The sequence below is a fragment of the Plecotus auritus genome, assembly GCF_963455305.1.
Source record: "Plecotus auritus genome assembly, chromosome: 6".
Lineage (NCBI taxonomy): Eukaryota > Metazoa > Chordata > Mammalia > Chiroptera > Vespertilionidae > Plecotus > Plecotus auritus.
Window position 1 is genome coordinate 142,783,274 of NC_137773.1, and position 22,105 is coordinate 142,805,378.

The 22,105-nt window shown below is 46.3% G+C and overlaps 1 protein-coding gene across 9 annotated transcripts in view; it reads left to right on the forward strand.

Annotated features, from left to right (window-relative positions):
* The first annotated feature begins 18,537 nt into the window (after positions 1-18,537).
* TSEN2 (tRNA splicing endonuclease subunit 2) overlaps positions 18,538-22,105 on the forward strand; it is a 49,391-nt gene continuing 45,823 nt past the window's right edge. For 5 of the 9 annotated variants that reach the window (XR_013960881.1, XR_013960882.1, XM_080673830.1 and 2 more), the window contains exon 1: positions 18,552-18,610. The gene's annotated coding sequence lies outside the window, so the exon portion shown is untranslated. The other 4 variants (XM_080673827.1, XM_080673825.1, XM_080673829.1 and 1 more) reach the window with 4 other exon arrangements.

The following is a 22,105-nucleotide window of genomic DNA, read 5'->3' on the forward strand; positions in this document are numbered from 1 at the left end:
CACACACAGACTTTGCAAACAATGCAGGGAAATAAAGTTCTCACAGGAAACATTATCATATTGACTCACGACAGACCCATCCATAAAACAAACTCCGGGTACCTGGGGCGGCTCGGAGAGCAGTGGCCTGGAGATAGCAGCCAGGCAGCTTGCTCCTGGGCCCCAGAGGAAGTGGGTGCTGCCGGGGGAAGGGCAAGGTGCCCTGCTGCTCTGACGCTTGCCCAGGATCTGAATTATTTGTCAAAAGGAACAAAAATTGTCATTTTTTAAAAACACAAGTCCCAAAGCACTATGGCCTCTTTGCCTTGTCACAAGAGCTCTATTGCAAAAACCCCTCTTAATACCGTGGTATTTTGCAAGTCATCTGCCATGGCAGTGCAGAAAGTATTACCGTCTCCAGAGGCCTGTGTCTCCATCAGTCCTTGCTTAGCAAAGCAGGATTGTAGAAAACGATTTTGCTCCAAAACTCTATTCAGATTTGGGAAGGCAGCTTGGAGCATCTGCCAGGCATCAGATGGACAGGCCTCTTACTACATCTAATCTACTTGTTTGGAGCCTCAGTTTCCACATCTGCAAAATGGGAGCAGTCCTGAGAATTAAAGTGAGAAAATGTGTATGCAGCATATAGCACAGTATCCACCTTCCTGACCTTTTGTGAGAAGCAGCCCGAAAAAGTGACTCTACTCTCTTATTCCTGGGAGCTTTGGCACCCCTCGTCCTACTCTGTACTTTGATTTCCTCCTCTGGAAAAGCAAGGGGTATAACTAGCCCTGGCTGCCTGCCTTCCCCCATCAGACGTGCCTGTTAGAGGAGCTGGATTGTAAGCCAGGCTTACGACACTGGGTTGTGAGGGGTTCAGATACCAAGGAGATGGTGCCTGCAGTGTTTGCATTGTTGCAATCCCAGCTGAGCCCTGGCCCGGCCATTTTTCCATCTTGGAATTAGAATGCCGTCCCAAGACTGGGCTGAGAGAGGAGCAGGGTCAGCATCCCCTTTTTAGTTGTGAAGATTGAGCTGGGTGGCCACTGGGAAGGGGTCATTGGTGGTGCAAAAGGCACCCCTCCTTCAGGCCTCAGCAGACTGCAGCTTCCCCTGAGAGCGCTGTCAGCTGACTCCCAGTCCAGGTACCTGGCAGGGAGTTGGCACATCACACGTCCACGGGCCATGCCTAGCACTGACTGAGGTCTTCATGAAATCACGCCCAGCCTTGCTCTGTCCATCCATTCATTCCCCAGGTGTGACTAGGGTCTCTCTCAAGAATATACTCAGACCAGGTCACACTCCTTACCTCAGTCGTCAGGGTTCTTTGGAGTCTGAGTTCACCAGCTTCCCCCTCACCATTTCTCTCTCCTGCCCTACGTTTCAGAATCACTCAAGGATCCGCCGTTTCCTGAACCTGCCATGGTTTCAATCTTAGTGCCTAATGCATGCTCTTCTGACTGGTAGGTTGTTCCTTCTGTTATCTTCCAACAAACTTCTATTCGTTCTTCAAAGCCCAACTTCAGTGTCCCCTTTTCTAAACCATTCTCCAAACAGTTGCTCTCTCCTCTGTGCTACTTCAGTGTCCTTTCACCTCTCTGTCATAACAGCTCTTATGCCCTCTTATCATTTACTTCTTTACAGAGCTATCTGTCTCCTACTTGGGACCCTGGGCTTAATAGGTTAGGAATGTGTGGGTTGCTTCTGTTTAAGGAATCTCTGATGGTGTCCAGATTTACAACCAAGTGTCCTTCAAGGAATCCAACTTCACCTTGAAGCTTTAGTAGCTTATTTTTCTACCAGATAGAGTGAGACTGTAAATGGGTCTGCAGTTGCTGGTGCACTAATGGCAGCTGACGCATGCCTGCATGTTTAAACAGTATGAATGTGTAACGCTTTCATTCTTCCCAGGGAGATATTTTCTGGGCGATAGAGATATTTTGTAAATAACACACTTCTTTCTTATTAGAGGTAAAGCAGGGAATGAAAAAGCAAAGCTCCAGAAGAAGTACAACTGTCTTGCCAGACTCTAGGTCAGCTCCAAGGATGAGAAATAGGATGCATTTCAACCCTAAGGAATGAATGAAACTTGGGATGTATGTCTGTCAGGCAGGATTGTCTGGAGCACTTCCTAGAAATCTTGACCTGTCGCCATCAGTGGGGAAGGCTAATTAAAGGAAATCAAAGAGGAGATTCCAATGTGCTGAAAAAACAAAGGCAGCCAACCTGCAAACTGCTACGTCAGCTCTCTACTCTGCCCCTGTCCCTCCCCCGCCCACACCCACCCAAATGCTCTTTCTTTTCTTGATCTGATTTTGCAGACTTTCCACTACTGACATCTACTCTTTTCTGTTACCTGGAGGGGTAAGCAGAGATCAATGCAGTAACTGACCCTCAGGGGCTGCTGCTGTCCCTTCCTCGTCCTCTGTCCCATGCAGAGCCAGCCAACTGACCATAGTGGTTCAGAATGAGGACAAGGAAATGCACATTAAAACTACTGGACACCTCTATTCCCCCATCAGAACAACGGAAACTAAGAAGACTGGCCATAGCAAGTGCTGGTGAGAATGTAGAGAAACGATCACTCAGACACTTCTGATGGGAATACAGTATGGTGCAATACACTCTTGAGAAAACACTTTGGCAGTTTATTATAAATCTAACTATACTCTTTACCATATGACCCAGCCACCCCTTCCCAGGCACTTTTAAAAGTGAAATGAAAATATATATCTACACAAAGACTTCTACATGAATGTTCAGAGCAGTCAAAAACTGGAAACAACCAGAATGTAGTCTGTCCATACACTGCAATATTATTTGGCCATCAAAAAAGGAATGAACATTGATGGATGTTATAACTTGGAATGAACCTTGAAAACATTATGCAAAATGAAAGAAGGGCGTGACAAAAGACCACATATTGTAAGATTTCATGTATGTGAAATGTCCAGAATAAGCAAATCTATAAAGACGGAAAGTAAATGAGGGGTTGCCAGGGGCTGGAGCGAGAGGTGAATGAGGAGTAGCTAATGGGGAGGGAGTGACTTTTTGGGGTGCTGAAAATGTTCTAAAATTTATTGTGGTGATGATGGCTGCACAAATCTGTGAATATATTTAAAAACACTCCGTTGTATACTTTAAAAGGGTGAGTTGTATGGTATGTGAATTACATCTCAGTGAAGCTGTTACACACACACACATACATGTGGTGATGGGGACCATGACTCAAGCCCAATGCAAGCAGCACAGCACAAGGAATCTCATAATTAGACTGAATTGGGTTGTGGAATCCTGTTTGGCTTGGCAGCATTTGAAAACATTATTTAGTCTCTGTGCCTGTAGGCTGGGCATGTGCTCATTTACACAACCTACATGGCTTGACGTGTTCACCCTTGCAGCAAGGCGGGGGACCCCTGAAAGCCCAGTGGGTGGGGGTACACAGTCCTGACCTGGGATGAACTTCTTTAGAAGCTGCTTTCACAAGTGTTATATCATGAGATGCCACAACGCTGGCAAGTAGGGCTGCCATGTTTCTGAATTGGCAGAGAGTGGGCCCTGGATGGGGCCCCACATCAGTGTGAGGCTGGTCTGATGTGTTATTCCTCCCTCTTTTGCGTAAGAGTAATAGTAGGACATTTATGGAGTACTTACTGTGTGCCGGCCCAAGCATCCACCTTAGGCTGTAGCATCTCATTTAATCCCCACCATGACCCAAAAGGACATTCCTGTATCACCTCGTGTACCCAGTGGTAGGTGTATACCTTCTTCAAGGCCACCCAGCTATAAGTGGTGGAACAGGGATTAGAACTCCAGTCAGTCAGGCTCCAGAGCCACAGGTGGGTCACAGTGGCAGAGCCACAGGGCCTGAAGTGTCACCTGCTCCTACTGCACCCAAACCAGGAGACAGCAGAGGGCGGGAGGACACAGGGCTTGCCCGAAGGTGAGGCAGCCAGAACTGGACACTTCAGCCTGTAGTCTCAGGCCAGTCACACTGGCTGCAGGTCAGAAGCAGAGGAGCTGGGCATTTACCCTGTGACAGGTGAGAAGGAGAGAGAAACACCGTGGGCGTTTGTCCTGCAGAGTTCAATTTGGAAAATTACCAGGCAGAAAAGGGGCTTCTGATTGAGAGAGAGGATGGGAGGGAAGGAAGGAAGAAAGGAAAGTCTTCTCAGCTCAGTGAATATCGAAAGATGGGTGGTTTTATTTCTTGGTTGGTTGTTTTTCAGGGTCATTAATTGCGGGCAAAGCATAGGATTAGTTGCCTGTTCAGAGTAGTTCCTGAACCTTCTTATTGAAGAAAACCCTGGCAGCCAAGCTTTAGCTTCCCTGAGATCTCACCCTGTCCAACAACCACCCCTCCTCTGTGTCTTCTACTCTACTTCCCAAACTCTTGATTTTGAAAGGTTTATCCACTTAAGAGAGACTGGGCTGGGTTCACCCTTAGACATAGCTACAGGTCATGTTCTTAAACACGACTCATTTCAAACATCATTAAGTTTGCATCATTGCCAAGTAGTAACGGTGAGCATAGCTGGCATCACTCTGAGGCTCTGCGCACATTTTCTTCAGACCCCTCCAGGCCCTTGCAAGGTTAGCTCTGCTCCCTTCATTTTCGAGGTGACCAGACTGTGGCTTAGGAGGGGTCATGTCATATAAGTGACTCGGGGCATATCAGTGAGAGCTCTTGAATTCTCGAATCTTGGGGAGTAATGCTTTTTATCTGTTTTGGCTTTTGCTGATGACTAGCTTTAGTGCTTTCTGTAACTTTCCCTGCCTGGCTCTTTAACAAACATTCTAGGTAGAGTTACTGTCCTGTGGGTTATATGGGAAATTCTCATTCATTTACTTTATATCACAACCTAAAAACAAAACAAACAGGGGACGGCATTCATTAAAAATATGAATCAAATTGTACCAATCAAAAGAAGTCTATCGCCGAAACCGGTTTGGCTCAGTGGATAGAGCGTCGGCCTGAGGACTGAAGGGTCCCGGGTTCGATTCCGGTCAAGGGCATGTACCTTGGTTGCGGGCACATCCCCAGTGGGAGGTGTGCAGGAGGCAGCTGATTGATGTTTCTCTCTCATCGATGTTTCTAACTCTCTATCCCTCTCCTTTCCTCTCTGTGAAATATCAATAAAATAGATTTAAAAAAAAAAAAAAAGAAGTCTGTCGATGGTTTTTCAATGTATATACAAATTCTTTTCTCCTCTGCACTTCATCAGTGCAAATGACATACTCTTTTCTAGTATCAGGACCAAGACAGCAACCACCCAGGTGCTGTTTCTGCCTTCTGGCCAGTCCACAAGCGTTCGCTGACATCTCTCTGGAAAGGGTCAAGGGCGCAGTGGGCACAGATGAGTAAGACCCAGGCCACAGAGGGCGATAAGGCATGCTCATTAAATAGCAGTGGGTGCCAGGCCTCATCTGATAAGTGCTGTGGGAACGGCTTAGATAAGATGCTGAAAGTGTGTGAAGGGAGAGGCCTTTCTGTCTGGGGAATCGGGCCAGGCTGAAGGATGGGTACGGATTGGATAGGAAGGCGCCGTGAGAAAGAACTTCCTTCTTCTGAGCTTCTCCCTCACCATCACTGTGGCTCTCATGGGTGGCTACGTGCCAGGCTCTGGGCCACCCACATTATCTACATTGTGGTATTTAATCCTTAGAGCAGCCCACGGGGGCAGTTAGTTTTACCTCCCCCTTCTTTCAAAGGAGAAACTGAAGTTCCAAGAGTTTAAGCCACTTGCCCAAGGTCACAGGAAAGTTCCAGAAGTGGACTTTGAATCCAGGTCCATTTGAAGTCACAGCCCCTGCTCTTAGGTTGATTTATCATTTTCTTTTTTTCACATTTAAAAAAACAAATTTTAAATTGTTGCCATTATTACATATGTCCCCATCCCCCCTTGAATTTATCATTTTCAAAGAACTTTCAAAGGCGTTCTCCCATCTGATCTTCCTGTACCCAGAGTTTCTCTATGTCTCACCAGCCTGTTGGCATAGATGAGTCATGCTACCGGTAACAGGGTGAATTTTACTCTCTCACCACCTCCCCTTCCCCTGGCTCACCCTGGTCCTCCAGCCACCTGCAAAGCCTCGCCCCTCTGGTGGGAGTCCCCAGGGAGTGTCTACAGCCGCCTCTTTCTCTATACCCCCCATTAAGTTCAAGGCCCCAAAAGGCCCCAGTCCCTCTACCCAGGTGTAGGCCCCCTTTGAGATTCCTTTCTCAGCCAGTGGCCTCAGGACACTGCGCCCAGGGCATGACCTCAGCTATCCTGTCATCACCCCTCTGTGAGCCTTGGTTTCCTTCTCTGGGCAGGGAGAGGGAGCAGTTCAGTTCCACACTCATTCCCTGAGCAGTGGCTGAATATAACAGTGAACCATGGAACTGAAGGAACGGATGGATCAGGCCAGGCCCTGGATAAGACACACACATAAGCAATTACACCCCCAAGCCCCCTGTCTGGGGAGGGAATGGGGGAGTAAAATGCCACGAGGCAATCAAACTATTGTGGGAAGGGCCATTCCTGGCTGGGGAGAGGCCCATATGGCGGCCATTCACGGAGGCCTTAACATAAGCCAGATCCCGGGCTCAGAGCTTTACCGGCATTAACCCGTTTAACCCTCCCCCAAAGCCAGTTGGGCAGGAACCAATATTATTCCCATGGTAGAGACAACAAAACTGAGGCGCAGAAAGGTGACGTTACTCGCCCAAGGTACACAGTTAGTAGTGTTGGGATCTGGCATAACTAGGTCTGAGGGTCCGTGTTCTAAATTGCTGTCTTTATAGAAATGAGGCCAGTAAATCTTGACTTTGAAATATCAGCTCAGTCCTGATGCTGCTAAGCTCCATCTCTTCCTACATTATGCTTCTTGGGCTAGAATCATACATTGTTTCCCCATCTGCTAAGTCAGCTGGGACAAAAATTCTGCAGCTCAAGTAAAGCCCTGGGGATCATCTCCCAATTCACAGAAAAAAATCAAGTCAACAGAGCTGTTTCAGTTGGGAGTTTTCCTCCTGTGCAGTTTTCAGAAATCTTGGGAGTCTATCCCTTATTCCTCCTGGACATCACATAAGATGGTGTCTGGCTGATCAATAACAATCATACCCATGAGTTTCATCGAATATTGGCAAGCACTTTACATGCATTGCCTCATTTACCCTCGCCAACACATGTGGCAGATATGTGATCTCTGTTTTACAGCGGTGAGGACCAGAGCTCAAAGACGGGAAGTGGTGGCCCAGGCAATAAGTGACCAGCCCTTGAACCAGGTCTGGTGGTGTGAAAGCCTGTGCTCTTAACCATGCCCTGTGTGAGTTTCTTATTTTCTCAGTGGTTCTCAACTCAGGCTGCACGTTTGAAATGCCTAGGATACTTTTAAAAAATACTTTGGCTAGCCTTAGCCGGTTTGGCTCAATGGATAGAGCATCGTCCCAGGTTCAATTCTGATCAAGGGCACGCCGTACCTGGTTGCAGGTTCGATCTTCAGCCCTGGTCGGGGCACGTGTGGGAGGCAATCAACTGATGTGTCTCTCTCACATCGATGTTTCTTTCTGTGTGTCTCTCCCCCTCCCTTCCACTCTCTCTAAAAATTAACAGAAAAATATCCTCGGGTGAGGATTAACAACAACAGAAAAATACCTTGGCTATACCCATCCCAGACCAATTCAATGGGACGCTCTAGGATTGTACACAGCTTGGAGACCTCGACTCTAGGAAATTCCTCATCTTCCACCCAGAGCCTCCCTTTGACATGGAACTAAAGGGAGACTTGGATTGTGGTGAGGGAGAAATGGAGTTTACCAGATTCTTCTCCCCCTCACCTTCCCTGCCATCTCCTCCTTTTATAGCTCACCAAGAACTAGCCTCTAGTCTCCCTCTCAGTCTGACACCATTGTGATTTGGGATAACATTTCTATGTGGCCTCTACCCCGAATGGTGTCTCACAAGCCTAGCACATACTAAGTGCTCAGGAAACATTTGGTGAATAAATTTATAAAGAGACCTCTCCAGCCATTCTTTCCAGGCAGGTGAGATTGTATGGATCTATTCATGAGTTTAAAGAACATGCACAATGGGGCCAAGCGGTGCCCCGCCCAGGAGGTAGCATTATGTTTCCACCAGCAGCACATGAAAGTGCCCCTTGCATCACCCCTTTCCCAGCAATATAGATTAATTTTTAAAAAAGAAATCCTTTCTAATTTAATAGTTAGAAAACAATCTCGGTTTTGGTTTGAATTTACGTTTCTTAGACTACTGGTGAGAGTGAACATTTTTTTCATGTGCTTATTAGTCATTTGTATTGCTTCTGCGAATTGTCTGTTCCCAATTTACTAATTTACAACGAGAAATATAACTGCCAAAGGGACCGGATACACGTGTCCTCCAGCCAACACACCAGCTCCCTATAGGCACACCCCACGGGAAGCCAAATTCTAATCAGAAGGGTGCTTGGTTAGCAAAGAATGAAAAAAAGGGAGGGGTTAGTTATTGGACTCCAGGGTTAACTACATCAGCACAAGCTAGACCTACCGCTGGGATCATGATATCCTTGGCCAGCGCATCCTCCCTCTTTCTCTTTTCTCTGCCTCCCTGACTACCCAACTCTTCCTGAGATGGACACGTTCTTTTTTAGAAACATTACTACATTCATTTAGGATTCCCTCCTGGTTTGTATGGTTAATCGTGCAAGGCAATCTTTCTTCCTCTCTCCTTTGCCTCCTTGGACTGCCTTCCCATTTTGGAAGGATTTACAGAGTGTAGATGACATCTTGTGGGGTGTCTGCCTCCCTCCCTCTCCTGGAATTGCCCCATCCCTTAAGTGAAAACAGCTCTAGGGGGTCTCCACAACACATCTGACATTTGGAATGTTCACCTACTTGTGTAGTTTTCAAGCCTTACCTTAGCCTCTCCCAGGGGTCTCTGACCTCCATGAGATTAAGATCCATCGCCATGAGGACTTTGAGAGTGGAGAGGAAGGTTTTGATGGCATGGTGCAAAGAATAAGAACTAGAGGAACCAGTAAGAATAGCTCTGGGATTTAACACTGTCCTACACTAGAGATTGAGAGGCATAGCAGAGCTACCTAATACATAGTCACAAACCCAAACAGGCAGCCAAAATGAGGAGACAAAGAAACAACCCCCAAATGAAAAAAAACGAGAGAATTCTGCAAAAGAAGAGAGAAATGAAATGGAAGTCAGAAATTTATCTGAAATAGAGTTCAGAATAATGATGTTAAAGATGCTCAACAGCATAAGAAAAGATACAGTAACTATGAAAACAGAAATAAAGAATGACATAACACAAATAAAGAACACGTTGGAAGGAATACACAGCAGATTAGGGGAAGTGGAGGACTGAATCAGTGAATTAGAAGACAGTGTTGAAAAAAATCACTCAATCTGCCAAAACCGGTTTGGCTCAGTGGATAGAGCATCGGCCTGCGGACTAAAGGGTCCCGGGTTCGATTCCAGTCAAGGGCATGTACCTTGGTTGTGGGCACATCTCCAGTGGGAGGTGTGCAGGAGGCAGCTGATCAATGTTTCTCTCTCATCAATGTTTCTAGCTCCCTATCCCTCTCCCTTCCTCTCTGTAAAATATCAATAAAATATATTTTTTAAAAAAAATCACTCAGAGAACCAAAATGAAAAATAAAAATAAATAAATAAATACAAATCTAAAAATAGCTCTGGATAGGTGTGCGGTCTGGGAGAGTGCCTGGAGCAGGAAGGACAGGAAAGATTTCATTCAAGGACCAGAGGAGAAAGAGGATTTAGGTGGGCAAGGGCTGGGTATCTCTGGCCTGGAACATGCAGCTGCCCCTTTCCTGGTGGCCCTCGGCCCTTGGTCCTCTTTACTCCAGGCCTCCAGAGTGACCTTCCTAAACCATATCTGACCAAGTCACTCCCCTCCTTTAACCCTCCCCTGTCCCCACCACCCATGGGATAAAATTCAAGTTTCTAAGGACAGCCAGCATTCAGGGCCCTTCACAATAAACAACTTTCCTTTCCAGGCTTGTTTCTCTTCCCCAGAAGACTGTTGGATGTTCCTGAATGTGCCATGTGTGTTCACACCTCCAGGTCTTTGCTCAGGTAGGGCCTTCTGCCTGGGTTGCCCTCCCTGACTTGGCCCATTCCTCCTCATTCTTTAAGACCCAGCTCAAATGTCCACTCCTCCCTCCAGTCTTTCCTGGACCAGAGGAAACTCTTAATTGTAGCATTTTTATGAGGAAGAAAAAGTGTAACTTTTCCAAGTATCATCCCCTGCTGGCCCCTGAGAACTTTGACTTCAAATATCATGTTTGGTTTATCAGAGTGTCCTAATCGCCATCCAGAATGGTGCCATGTGCAGTAGAGACTGGATGAACAACAAAGTCACTGTTATAGACTTGCTCATGGGGAAGCACCATGCAGAGAAGACAGAGATCTGGACTTTGGGGCCTTGGCAAATTTTTATTCTCTCTAGACCTCGGGTCCCTTCTCTGTAGAAGGAGAGCACTGGGACATGACAATCTGTGATGCTATTTATTAAGACTTACTCTGTACAGGCACTATTCTAGAAATAAGCACAGTAATTATATAAGGTATGTAAATATTTCTGGTAGCATGAAAATATAAAACAAAGTCCTTAAAGTTACTTGCAGTCTAGTTCTGGAACCAAGGAAGGGAAGACCAAGAACCCTTAGGGGGAGAGGTTTTAAATTGCAGGGGGTTAAGCAGGGGGAGGTGTATTTCATTGCAAGAATCATTGTGCCACTCTTGGCCCCAAGGAGGCGGTGTGATGAAGCGTGAGAAGCAGAGCTCAAATCCCAGCTCTGCAACCCTCCAGCTGTGTGACCTTTGGCAAGTCACTTTACCTTTCTGAGTCTTACAATTTGGAGATTGTCTGCAGAGAGTTGCGATGAGGACTCAGTTGGATCTAGGACTCCACAACACTAGGAGTGTTATATTATATAAATCAATATATATTATTGATTTTCTACAGAGAGGAAGGGAGAGGGATAGAGAGCTAGAAACATCGATGAGAGAGAAACATCAATCAGCTGCCTCCTGCACACTCCCTACTGGGGATGTGCCCGCAACCAAGGTACATGCCCTTGACCGGAATCGAACCTGGGACCCTTGAGTCCGCAGGCCGACGCTCTATCCACTGAGCCAAATGGGTCAGGGCAGGAATCCTTTCCTTTTAATCCCAAGGAATATAAACTACAAGCCTCATTGTCCTCATCTGCCAAATGAGGGTTGCCAGGAGGGCTAATCAGAGGTGAAGTGAGATCATGGGTGCAAAAAACTGTGCTGGGATATTTCATAATGTTAGCTTTCCTCACAACCCGGCAGTGTAGCATACACCCAGCTCCATCTTGAGCAGAAAGCTTAAAACAAGGAATTCAGAGCTCTGGAGACAGCGGAGAAGGAAGCACAGTCAAGAAAAAGAGTCAGAGGAAGGCTCTGGAACACGTGATGATGGCCTCTCCCATCAGAAAATGCTCTTAAACAAACAGCAAGTTTCCTCCATTAATAAGGCCTGTGGAATGCAGATGAGATTTTTTTCCTCCTCCTTTTTTTGCTGATTAAGTTCCCCCAAAACCCCCTTAAGAATTTTAATAAGAAATGCAAAAATCAACAAAAGTCCAGCAAACCCTTTCCTGTTATTAAATAAAGGGAAAGTAAATATTGCAAATTGGACATATTTCATAAGAGGATGTTTTGTTTGGGCGAAAAAAATGAGAAAGTAAAGAAAAAGCTATTTGCTTTCTGGCAGCAAATACATGTCTTTGCTGAATTTTGGTTTCAAATTTGATGACTGGGGCATTATTTCTGGTTTGCCTGGAATTCAGACCTTTTGACATCTGAGGTGGATGTACCCAGGCAAGCAGGAAAGCCAGGTTTGAGCCATGTCGGCCTATTCTCCCCTCTCTCTAGTGAGCAAACCAAAGATTTCTTCGGACACCCAGGGTTTATGATCTTGAGCTCAGTGTTGGGGACCTGTGGGGGTCACACACAAGACAAAAGCAACTTCGAACAAAGAAGATTTTTATGAAGGAGAGAGAGAGAGAAAGAGAGAGAGAGCGAGAGAGAGAGAGAGAGAGAGAGAGAGAGAGAAAATGTTCTCTAAACCTCCTTTTTAGGATAAGATATGGGATCATAAAATATACTATATTAATGCAACACAGAGGCCCTATAGTTAGGCAGACCTGGTTTTAAATCCTACCTCTGTCACGTCTTAGGTGGGTAATCTTGGGCAAATTACTTACCTTCCTGACTCACTTTCCTCACCTTCAGAATGGGAAGAATCAATGTACTTACTAAAAGAGCTGTCATGAGCAATAAATGAGTGGGAAAATGAGCCCATGCAAGGCAAACACGAGGCTCTATATGTATCCCATATTCTTTGTGTAGTGTGACCAATGTAAAGGAAGAGAAAAAGCAGTAAGGCTCTATTTCTCTCTATTTCTTTGTGGTGATTAACAGTTTGCAAAGAACATTAGCACTCATGACTTTACATGCTTGTCACCTCAGCCAGAGGAGATGGGCAAAGTGGGAATTGCCCTTAGTTTCCAGTTGGAGCACCTGGTGCTGGAAAGTAGGTGTGGCCACTCAAGGACACACTACATGTTCTTATGTGACCATGAGTTCAGAGAAAATGATGAAAGGAAAGCGAGGGAGGAAGAGAAGCAGAGGGTGTGGCCACATCCAGCCATGTTGCCCCCACAGAGAAGTATATCTTCCCCAGGTCCCTTACCCCCTCCTGGTCCTGTCTGTCTTCCTTGTGGGGTTCCCACGGTCTCTCCCTGGTGGGGAGGGCAGTCACAGGTGGTGGGACCTTTTGTGGGATGCCAGGAGTTGGATCCCATCAGCCGCATTCCCTTAACAACAGAGTCTGGGCCTGTGCTTCCCAGTGCTAAAATCTGTGTTCCTCTCATGCCATCCAAGAGTACTGGCAAACCCCATCTTCAAATCAAAAAATTATTTGGATTTTTGTACTTTTCTATCTTTGTATTTGTTAGTTTGCACAAATTACCTTGTGCAGAAATTAAAACAGATGAAGAAATAAACAAGTAATTTAACAGTCATCTATATTCCCACTCCCATATTAGCTTCTAGGGTCTGTTTGTTTTTTGTTTTTGTTTTAAGAAATAAAACATAAGCCTTGGCCAGGCAGCTCAGTTGGTTGGAGCATCGGCCCAATATGCTAAGGTTGTGGGTCCAATCCCCAGTCAGAGCACATACAAGAAACAACCAATGAAAGCATAAATAAGTGGACCGGCAAATCAATCTCCCTCTCTCTCCCTCTTTCTCTCAAATCAACAAGAAAGAAAAAAGAAACAAACCATAACGCTACAAGTCCCACAGATTTCCTGTTAATTTAAGTTTAGCTTACCTATACATATTCAGTATTTTACATTGTTTTGTGTGTATTTTAGTTTACATAAATGGTACATAGGATTCATATTGTTCTGTGTCTTACCTTTTTCACCATTATGTTTTTTTAATCTATCCATGTTGATATGTATATAAGAGAGCTAGTTTATTCTTTTAATTTAAGCTGCATAATAGTCCATTCTATGAACCGTTTGTAACACATTTTATATGTCCATTCCGTTAGGGGTGGTCATTTAAGTTGTTTCTCCCACCCACCCCATCCGCTTTTTTTTTTTTTTTTAATTACAAACCACCGTTCTTTGATTTTAAAACTCTTTGTGTGTCTCTGGGTATCCACATTTCTCTTGGAAATTTACGCAGAAGTCAAATGTATTTTATTGTTAGTCGTAGGGCCGAAGTAGGCATACTTGAAATCCAACCCCCTCCGATGCCTACTCCCTGTGAGACCCTGGGCGACTCATTTCACCTCTCTAAATCTGTTTTCTTATCTGTAAAATGTGTGTGCTAATTCCTAACTCATTGGATTATGAGAGAATTAATTGAGGCTATTTCTAAAAATCACCCGGAATCCTGCAAATGGTAGGAGTCCAGTTGCTCTCATCATCCATGCTACCGGTTTTCCTAGCAGCCACAGCAGGATCTAAGGCAACGCCCAAGCCTTTGCAAAAGGGACCCTGGGCCCAGCAAAGCAAAGCGCTAGGGATTTGCCCAGCCCACCGCTTACCACATGGTATCAACTCTTTCCCCTGCCCGGTCTGGTGTCAGCTCCGTAAAGAATTGAGCAAATGTACCCTTCTGCACCTCAGTTTCCTTGCCTGTAAAAATGGGATGACAGCACCAATTTGAAGGGCTGTAATGAGACTTAAATGCTACATAATGTATGCAGGGTACTTGTCAGAACTGTCTGGCCTTTCCTGCTCACTCTGAACCCTTTCTCCTTCAAAGCTGTGAAACTATCTGACGTTCACCGGCAAGGTAAAGTTGAATTATGTCCCTAATTGGATTTTGGTTTCACGACCCCTGCGTTTCACGTTGCGTATGCTGCGAGTAAACGCGCGCGGAAGCTTTGCGCGGTCCCGGGGTTTGTTTTCCTCACCGCAGTGTCTGCAGAGGCCCTGTGGTTTAAATTTGCTAAAATATCTCCATCTAGTGGACTCGCTGAAACATTGCAGGGTTCGGCCCCACCTGGGGGAAAAACAATGGGTGACACTGGGGCCGCCCTGCCCTGCTCAGAAACGCCGCTGGCTCCCCATTGTCTACGGTGTAAAGTCCAAAGGCCAAGCCTGGAATTCGAGCGCGCGCATAATGCAGCCCCGCCCTGCTTATCGGATCTTATCTTCAGCTTGGACCTCCAGCTCCGCCGGCCCAGCCCCGCCAGGCCCAGCCCCTCCGGCTCCGGAACCTCAAAGTCCACACTTGCCTGGCACATGGACCCGCCGTGTGCCCCAGACCCCACCTGCCCTCCCCTCTTCACTTTCCCAAGGCTAACCCTCCTTCCAGGCTCAGCTCTAAGGCCATCTCTTCCGGGAAGCTTCCTGGGTCCTTCAACCCATCCGTCTTCCCTGACCTCCCACCAACACTTGCGTCATTTTTGTATTTCCATATTTAAAGCTGTGTTTTGACAACGCACTGCTCTCTCATATCCAGCGTGATGGATCAAAATAAATGCAAGCCCCATGGTCCCTGGATCTAGATCCTCCTCTGGCCTCCACGACTTCCAAGCTCTGAGAACTTGGGTGAGGGACGGAATCTCAACAGTGAAATAGAATAGTAGTGAGAACACCTATCCCACAAGGCTGTGGTGATAATTAAGATAGGATGCAAAACGGCTGATATATATAGTCAATTCTCATTATTGGTGGATTCTGCATTTGCAGTTTCACCTACTGGCTAAATTTTATTTGTAAAGCCAAAATCAATACTCACAGAGCTTGGTCATTCACAGACATGCAGGCATAGAGTGGAGAAAAATGTGGGTTTTTTTCTTCCAGAATGCACATTCTCAGCTGCAGTAAACAGATGATAGTCTTCTTGTTTCAGCTCTCATTCCATAAATGTGTTTTTTAGTACCACGTTTTGCGCATTTTTTTTTTTACTTAAAATTTTTTTATTGATTTCAGAGAGAAAGGGAGAGGGAGAGATAGAAACATCAATGATGAGAGAGAATCCATTGATCAGCTGCCTCCTGCACACACCACGCTGGGGATTGAGCCTGAAACCGGAGCATGTGCCCTGACTAGGAAGCAAAATGTGACCTCCTGGTTCATTGGTCGATGTTCAACCACTGAGCCACGCTGGCCGGGCTTTCGCATGTTTTTTAATCCTCACCCAAGAATATGTTTATTAATTCCAGAGAGAGAACGTGGGAGAAACATCGACTGGTTGCTTCCTGTATGCTGAATCGAACCCACAACCTTTTGGTGTCAGGGAGGATGCTCCAAACCAACTGAGCCTCCCAGCCAGGGCCGTTTTTCGAATTTTTGTGCTTTCTGGTGATTCTGCTGTTTCAAATGGACCCCAAGCAGAGTGCTAAAGTGCTGTTCCTAAGCCAAGAAGGCTGTGATGTGTCTTACAGAGAAAATATGTGTTAGATGAGCTTCCTTCAGGCATGCATTATAGTACTATTGGCCATGGGTTTAATGATAATGAACCAACAATCGATATTAAATGAAGTATTTTTAAAATAGGAACACAAGACAAGGTTATGTATTAAATGGTTGATGAAAATGTGGCAGGAGACTGGCAGGAATCTATCCCTATACCAGGGGTGGGCAAACTTTTTGACTCGAGGGCCACAATGGGTTCTTAAACTGGACCGGAGGGCCGGAACAAAAGCATGGATGGAGTGTTTGTGTGAACTAATATAAATTCAAAGTAAAGGAGAGGAGGGGAGAGCAAGAGAACCGGATAGAACAGCCGGATCCGGCCCGTGGGCCGTAGTTTGCCCACGGCTGCCCTATACCCTAGGACAGTGGTCGGCAAACTCATTAGTCAGCAGAGCCAAATAACAACAGTACAACAATTGAAATTTCTTTTGAGAGCCAAATTTTTTAAACTTAAACTTCTTCAAAATAGACTCGCCCAGGCCATGATATTTTGTGGAAGAGCCACACTCAAGGGGCCAAAGAGTCGCATGTGGCTCGTGAGCCGCAGTTTGCCAACCACGGCCCTAGGAGGAATGCCTCAGTATTCACTAATTCAGTGTTTACAGTGACTCCATAGAACTACCGGGATAATGAGAATTATATATATACCTTTATAATTCTCATTATATATGTATATATAATTCTCTATATATGTATATAGGTGTGTGATAAAATTTTAAAATTAAAGGTACATACTGAAATATTCTGATTGAACTTATGATGTCTGGGATCACTTTAAAATGCTACAACAGTGGGATAAAGGTGTGTGTATGGACAGTGTAAAAGAAACAAAAGGCTGAGGATTATGGAAGTGATGATTTATTAGATAATTCCCTGTACTTTGTGTATGTTTGAAAAGACCATTTAATAAAAAACTTAAAATACACTTTGAGAGAAAATCTTGGGGGAAGAATATCTTTTTCAGTAACTTCTACGCTGGACCCTCTGTGGGGACAGGGCTCCAGATGACACTACCTGAGATTCCCATTATGGGGGATTCCCAAGCCCCTGAGTGTGGAGACCACAACTGAGCCTCGCGGGATGGCTGTAGTCTCAGCAACCCCCTAACTTGCTTGGCTACCTCTGGCAACTCACCGTGCCTCTGAACCTTTTTTCTTATCAGTTAAATAAGGAAGTTGAACTGGACAACTTATGAGTTGCCTTTCATTGTTAAAACCCTCTAATTCTAAAACCAGTATTTCCTAAATTGGCATGTTCTGGCACAATATTACAGCCTCCCCACAGCTCTTTTCTTCCTTTCCCAATCCATCCCAATACCACTCTTCTCTGAATCTTGCTGAAGTTCTTTTTTGCAACATTCCAACAGGAAGCTATTCTGATTTTGGTCTATCTAAAGTCTGAACTCCTTAGCTGAGTAGTTAAGGCACATGGTGTCTTGCTAGAAAGAGCTCACAATCCAGTTAAGGAAGACCAGGAAACAGGGAACACAGAGGAAAATCACCCAAGCCAGCCTGTGGAGGCAAGAGGAAGTCTCCTGGAGGAAGAGATATCTAAAGGGTGACCAGGAATTACTGCTGCAAACAGTGGGGAAGGATGTTCCCGGCAGAGGCACAGTGTGTTCCAAGGCCTGGAGACAAGAAAGTTGGGAAAGGTCCAAATTTTCAAAGACAGTCACACCTCGCCTCATCCTCCCTGTTACCAACCTTCCCAACTGCCCATCATGTGTGGTGTGTGCGCTGGGGACCCTGAGATTCATATTTGGGGAGGTATATATTGAACTCCCTACCAGGCCTCCTTTAAAAATAACCAGGTCAAGCCCATGGACCCGGGCTATAGGGTAGTGAAGAACTCCGGGTAAAGAGGGGAGGAGGGGGGACTGGGAGACATCTGTAATATTGTCCACAATAATATATATAATAAAAAATAAAATAAAATAACCAGGTCAGGAGAAACTTCTACACTTCACAGCGCGCTTTTGTTTCGCTCATCTAAGTCATTCCTTCCAGACAGCCAGCGAGGGAGAAGGTGGGGATTGAAATGCAGGTCTGACTCCTGGTGTGTTGTCCTTTACACTGCACAGGGCAGCCAGCGCACAGTGGCTTTGGGTCAGTTGTCTGCGAGAGGGCGCTTCCTTACACCCTGCATGCGGCAGCCTTTACGTATGCATTGAGAACGCTGAGACCAGGGCAGGGGCAGGGTCCGGTAATAAGTCCGGTGAGCTCAAGCGTCCCATCGCCTAAGGGACGGGGACTCCCAAGTCTTTAGACCAGGACTCCACTAGCTGCTGGCAGAGTGACATTGAACAAGTGATTCGGATCTCATCTGTAAATCGGGTCCTGCGGGATTGTTGTGAGAATTAAACGAGAATAGTAACAGCATAACACTGAGGAGGACAGGAGAGGACATGCTGCCTCTGCTTCACTCTTCACGAGGGGCCAGCAGTACACACAGAACACCGACCCCACTCCCCGCTTTCAGGCTGCACGCACGCGCACTCAGCGAAGACTAGGCGGGCGCGCCACGGGTTCTGCGGCTGCGCATTCGTCCAGTTTTGCGGCCGCACTACTTGACGGCAGAGGTGTCCGCCCCCCACCCCCGCCGGCGTTGTCGGGGTAACGGCGAGCGCGTGGGGTGGACGAAGGTAAGGCGCCAGGCCTAGCGGCGGGAGGCGCGCTGGATCGCTGAGCGCGGTGGGCCCAGTCCACGGCGCCGGGGCGAGGTCTCACCGCTGTAAGAGACAGCCACTCCGAGAGCCTCGCGGGCCAGAGTGAAGGGCCCAGAGCCTTTCCCTGGGTTCCACAGCCAGACTGGGCCGGGAGGAGGAGCTAGGCTGCCGGGAGGAACTCCTCTCCTCCTCCTTATGCGCTTCGTACTTCTCTTTCTTCGTTCTTTCTGGAAATGTTCACGCCACGTCCCAGGGCTGGAGATGTCGAGGTGCATCTGACCCCTCTCTGCCCGGGAGGAACCTCAGCCGCTAGTGGGGTTGCTGGGGGTGGGGTGGGGGTGGGGTAGGGGTGGCGGGCACTGGAGGAAACCAGCAAAGGGATAAGTTAAGGTAGAGTTAACGACTTTGTTGGGCCCTTCACACTTTTTGGCTTGTGTGCCGTCATTTGTTGCAGCTGCATCTACAGTCTGGCTAGCACTTCCCCATGGTAGCCCAGTGCTGTGCGCCTTCGCACAATTACCTGTTTAATCCTCACCACAGCCTTCAAAGGGTTATTGTTTGTTTATATGCCTTAGTCTTAGGTTCTAACTTGAAAGCTCCCCAGAGGCAGGATTGTTTACCTCGTCCCTTTTATCCCTGCCTCCCCTAGCCCCGAGGTAAGCAGTTGGAGTTCAAACGCTTTTTAATTGGGAGAAGGTGAACCTTGCAGGGTGGGAGGTTTTAACCAGGCTGGTGGACCCAGCGAGTTGGAAGATTAAATGTAGTTTTGGTTTTGCTTTGTTTTGTTTGGAATAAACATTTATTGAGCACCTAAAAGGTGTTAGCTTATCTGCTCAAGGGAAAAATAAAGAACAAGCCCTGCTTTTAATAGAAAAGTAAATATATTTAGCACTTCGGGCGTCTGGAATCAGGTATGCCCTGGTTTGGGAAAGGAAAAGTAACAACCTCTTAAAGGTACAATGCATTCAGCCCTTCTGAATCCCTTTCCTTATCTGTACAATAGGGAATAGGGGCTGTTGGGATTAAGTGCGTTTGAATAGGCCATCCAGTAGGCAGTGGTTGGCAACTTGGGCTACATGTTGAAATCACCAGGGTCCCACCCCAGAATTTCTGATGTAATTGCAACTAAGGCCTAGGCATTAGGAGTTTTAATTTACTGCCAGTGATTCTAAGGGCAGCTAAGCTTGAGAGCCACTATTACATGCCAACCCAGGTGAATGTTGTTAATCTCTTTTCATTTGTCATAACCTACACCCGTGGTCGGCAAACTGCGGCTCGCGAGCCATATGCGGCTCTTTGGCCCCTTGAGTGTGGCTCTTCCACAAAATACCACGGCCTAGGCGAGTCTATTTTGAAGAAGTGGCGTTAGAAGAAGTTTAAGTTAAAAAAATTTGGCTCTCAAAAGAAATTTCAATCGTTGTACTGTTGATATTTGGCTCTGTTGACTAATGAGTTTGCCGACCACTGACCTACACTGTCTCCAAGTCTAAGCCAACCACCCTTCACATCCCAAACTCCCTGACAACTGACCCAGTCCTTCCTGTACATCTGTGTGTGCTTCAGACATGGGTCTTCTTCTAGGCCAGTCTCCCTGCCTTACAAACCTCACATCTTCCCTAACAATGGGGCTTTGGACAATGCGTTGCTCCCCCTCAGCCTGGGTTTCTGTGTCTGTGAAATCAGGATAGTAGTACCCACCTGTGTAGCATACAGCACTGTACCTACCGATGATGGTTACCTCTTCAATTTTACTCACCTCCCACATCTTACATCATACTGTTCTCCTGTCATGGCACTAAAGAAACATTTCCTAAGTGGCTATTGCAGATTTTGAGAATAGCAAATTCAATCCTTTCTCCCCTTCTTTGCCTTCCAAGGTCAGCACAAGGTAATTCTTTCACAAAACTATGAAGCTAGAGATCATCTTGTCTTACTGAATTTTTAAAATAACAGCTTTCTTGAGAGAGCATTCACATACCATAAAATTCACTTTTGTAAAATGTACAACTCAGTGATTTTACTATATTCGCAGAGTTATGCAGCCAGCACTGCAATCTAAACATTTTCATCACTCTCAGAATAAACTCTATACCTATTAGCAGTCACTCCAACATTTCTCCCTTCCCCCAGCACCTGCAATTGCTAACCTAATTTGTGTCTCTATGGATTTGTTTATTCTGGACATTTCATATTAATGGTTTTATACGTACGGTATGTGGTCTTTAGTGACTGGCTTCTTTTACTTAGCATAATGGTTTCATGGTTCATCATGCACATTGTAGCATGTATCAGTACTTCATTCTTATATTATTGACTAGTGGCCTGGTGCACAAAATTCATGCGGGGGCGCGTGGGGAAGGAATTGTCCCTCAGCCTGGCCTGTACCCTCTCCAATCTGGGACCCCTCAGAAGATGTCTGACTGCCAGTTTAGGCCTGATCCCACAGGGACCACTGGCTCCTAACCGCTCACCTGCCTGCCTGCCTGATCACCCCTAACCACTCTGACTGCTGGCCTGCTCACCCCCAAGTGCCCCCCCCCGCCAGCCTTCTTGCCCCCAACTGCATCTCCTTGCTGACCTGCTCACCCCCAACTGCCCCCCCTCCAGGCCTGCTCACCCCAACTGGCCCCCCCTTGCTGGCCTACTCGCCCCCAACTGCCCCCCTGCCAGCCTGATCACCCCCAACTGCCCTCCCCTCCTGGCCTAATTGCCCCTAACCACCTCTGCCTCTGCCCCACCACCATGGCTTTGTCCAGAGGACGTCCGAAAGGTCTCCCGGTCTGATTAGCATATTACCCTTTTATTAGTATAGATAATAATATTCCATTATGTGGATATCCTATAAATTTGTTGATTCATTCATCTGTTGATGGACATTTGGGTGGTTTTCATTTTTGGGCTTTTATGTTAACATTCACATACAAATTTTTGTATGAACATGTTTTCACTTTTTTTTTTTTAAATATATTTTATTGATATTTTACAGAGAGGAAGGGAGAGGGACAGAGAGCTAGAAACATCAATGAGAGAGAAACATCGATCAGCTGCCTCCTGCACACCTCCCACTGGGGATGTGCCCGCAACCAAGGTACATGCCCTTGACTGGAATCGAACCCGGGACCCTTCAGTCCGCAGGCCGACGCTCCATCCACTGAGCCAAACCGGTTTCGGCTGTTTTCACTTTTTTTATATCTGTACCCAGGAGTGGAATTGCTGGATCATATGGTTACTCTGTGGTTAACATTTGGGTAACTACCAAGCTGTGTTTCTAGTCCTGTTCAATTTGAAGATGAAGAAACTGGGCTCAGAGAGCTTAAGTGGGTTGTGAAGGTCACACAATAATAATGGCATCTTTGTATATATGGAAGGCCTACTAGGAGCCAAATTCTTGATGTGCATGCTGTCACATGGGCAGAGATGACACTAGATCCTGGTTATTGAGGTTTTGTGAAAAACTGTTTTGTTTTGACA